The sequence below is a fragment of the Cololabis saira genome, chromosome 11 (assembly GCF_033807715.1).
Source record: "Cololabis saira isolate AMF1-May2022 chromosome 11, fColSai1.1, whole genome shotgun sequence".
In the NCBI taxonomy this organism is placed as follows: Eukaryota; Metazoa; Chordata; class Actinopteri; order Beloniformes; family Belonidae; genus Cololabis; species Cololabis saira.
In genome coordinates, this window is record NC_084597.1 from 50,501 (window position 1) to 54,521 (window position 4,021).

Sequence of the window (4,021 nt, forward strand, 5' to 3'; positions counted from 1 at the left end):
CCCTCAACCACTACCACTAGCCCTCACTCACTACCACTAGCCCTCACTCACTACCACTAGCCCTCACCCACTACCACTAGCCCTCAATCACTACCACTAGCCCTCACCCACTACCACTAGCCCTCACTACCACTAGCCCTCACTCACTACCACTAGCCCTCAATACCACTAGTCCTCACTCACTACCACTAGCCCTCACTCACTACCACTAGCCCTCACCCACTACCACTAGCCCTCACCCACTACCACTAGCCCTCACCCACTACCACTAGCCCTAACTCACTACCACTAGCCCTCACTACCACTAGCCCTCACTTACTACCACTAGCCCTCACTACCACTAGCCCTCACTCACTACCACTAGCCCTCATCCACTACCACTAACCCTTACTCACTACCACTAGCCCTCACCCACTACCACTAGCCCTCACTCACTACCGCTAGCCCTCACTCACTACCACTAGCCCTCACCCACTACCACTAGCCCTCACCCACTACCACTAGCCCTCACTACCACTAGCCCTCACCCACTACCACTAGCCCTCACTACCACTAGCCCTCACTACCACTAGCCCTCACCCACTACCACTAGCCCTAACTCACTACCACTAGCCCTCACTACCACTAGCCCTCACTCACTACCACTGGCCCTCACCCACTACCACTAACGCTCACCCACTACCACTAGCCCTCACTCACTATCACTAGCCCTCACTACCACTAGTCCTCACTCACTAACACTAGCCCTCACCCACTACCACTAACCCTCACTCACTACCACTAGCCCTCACTCACTACCACTAGCCCTCACTCACTACCACTAGCCCTCACTCACTACCACTAGCCCTTAGTCACTACCACTAGTCCTCACTCACTACCACTAGCCCTCACTCACTACCGCTAGCCCTCACTCACTACCACTAGCCCTCACCCACTACCACTAGCCCTCACCCACTACCACTAGCCCTCACTACCACTAGACCTCACCCACTACCACTAGCCCTCACTACCACTAGCCCTCACTACCACTAGCCCTCACCCACTACCACTAGCCCTAACTCACTACCACTAGCCCTCACTACCACTAGCCCTCACTCACTACCACTGGCCCTCACCCACTACCACTAACCCTCACCCACTACCACTAGCCCTCACTCACTATCACTAGCCCTCACTACCACTAGTCCTCACTCACTAACACTAGCCCTCACCCACTACCACTAACCCTCACTCACTACCACTAGCCCTCACTCACTACCACTAGCCCTCACTCACTACCACTAGCCCTCACTCACTACCACTAGCCCTTAGTCACTACCACTAGCCCTCACCCACTACCACTAGCCCTCACCCACTACCACTAGCCCTCACCCACTGCCACTAGCCCTCACTACCACTAGCCCTCACTCACTACCGCTAGCCCTCACTACCACTAGTCCTCACTCACTACCACTAGCCCTCACTCACAACCAATAGCCCTCACTCACTACCACTAGCCTTCACCCGCTACCACTAGCCCTCACTCACTACCACTAGCCTTCACTCACTACCACTAGCCCTCACCCACTACCGCTAGCCCTCAACCACTACCACTAGCCCTCCCTCACTACCACTAACCCTCACTCACTACCACTAGCCCTCACCCACTACCACTAGCCCTCACTCACTACCACTAGCCCTCACCCACTACCACTAGCCCTCACTACCACTAGCCCTCACTCACTACCACTAGCCCTCACTACCACTAGTCCTCACTCACTACCACTAGCCCTCACCCACTACCACTAAACCTCACTCACTACCACTAGCCCTCACTCACTACCACTAGCCCTCACTCACTACCACTAACCCTCACTCACTACCACTAGCCCTCAGTCACTACCACTAGCCCTCACTCACTACCACTAACCCTCACTCACTAACAATAGCCCTCACTCACTACCACTAGCCTTCACCCACTACCACTAGCCCTCACTCAATACCACTAGCCCTCACTCACTACCACTAGCCCTCACTCACTACCACTAGCCCTCACTCACTACCACTAGCCCTCAATCACAACCACTAGCCTTCACTCACTACCACTAGCCCTCACTCACTACCACTAGCCCTCACTCACTACCAATAGCCCTCACCCACTACCACTAGCCCTCACTCACTACCACTAGCCATCACTCACTACCACTAGCCCTCACTCACTACCAATAGCCCTCACTCACTACCATTAGCCCTCACTCACTACAACTAGCCCTCACCCACTACCACAAGCCCTCAACCACTACCACTAGCCCTTACCCACTACCACTAGCCCTCACTCACTACCACTAGCCCTCACCCACTACCACTAGCCCTCACTACCACTAGCACTCACTCACTACCACTAGCCCTCACTACCACTAGCCCTCACTCACTACCACTAGCCCTCACCCACTACCACTAACCCTCACTCACTACCACTAGCCCTCGCCCACTACCACTAGCCCTCACTCACTACCACTAGCCCTTACTCACTACCACTAGCCCTCACCCACTACCACTAGCCCTCACTACCACTAGCCCTCACCCACTACCACTAGCCCTCACTACTACTAGCCCTCACTCACTACCACTAGCCCTCACCCACTATCACTAGCCTTCACTCACTACCACTAGCCCTCACCCACTACCACTACCCCTCAACCACTACCACTAGCCCTCACTCACTACCACTAGCCCTCACTCACTACCACTAGCCCTCACCCACTACCACTAGCCCTCAATCACTACCACTAGCCCTCACCCACTACCACTAGCCCTCACTACCACTAGCCCTCACTCACTACCACTAGCCCTCAATACCACTAGTCCTCACTCACTACCACTAGCCCTCACTCACTACCACTAGCCCTCACCCACTACCACTAGCCCTCACCCACTACCACTAGCCCTCACCCACTACCACTAGCCCTAACTCACTACCACTAGCCCTCACTACCACTAGCCCTCACTTACTACCACTAGCCCTCACTACCACTAGCCCTCACTCACTACCACTAGCCCTCATCCACTACCACTAACCCTTACTCACTACCACTAGCCCTCACCCACTACCACTAGCCCTCACTCACTACCGCTAGCCCTCACTCACTACCACTAGCCCTCACCCACTACCACTAGCCCTCACCCACTACCACTAGCCCTCACTACCACTAGCCCTCACCCACTACCACTAGCCCTCACTACCACTAGCCCTCACTACCACTAGCCCTCACCCACTACCACTAGCCCTAACTCACTACCACTAGCCCTCACTACCACTAGCCCTCACTCACTACCACTGGCCCTCACCCACTACCACTAACCCTCACCCACTACCACTAGCCCTCACTCACTATCACTAGCCCTCACTACCACTAGTCCTCACTCACTAACACTAGCCCTCACCCACTACCACTAACCCTCACTCACTACCACTAGCCCTCACTCACTACCACTAGCCCTCACTCACTACCACTAGCCCTCACTCACTACCACTAGCCCTTAGTCACTACCACTAGTCCTCACTCACTACCACTAGCCCTCACTCACTACCGCTAGCCCTCACTCACTACCACTAGCCCTCACCCACTACCACTAGCCCTCACCCACTACCACTAGCCCTCACCCACTACCACTAGCCCTCACTACCACTAGCCCTCACTACCACTAGCCCTCACCCACTACCACTAGCCCTAACTCACTACCACTAGCCCTCACTACCACTAGCCCTCACTCACTACCACTGGCCCTCACCCACTACCACTAACCCTCACCCACTACCACTAGCCCTCACTCACTATCACTAGCCCTCACTACCACTAGTCCTCACTCACTAACACTAGCCCTCACCCACTACCACTAACCCTCACTCACTACCACTAGCCCTCACTCACTACCACTAGCCCTCACTCACTACCACTAGCCCTCACTCACTACCACTAGCCCTTAGTCACTACCACTAGCCCTCACCCACTACCACTAGCCCTCACCCACTACCACTAGC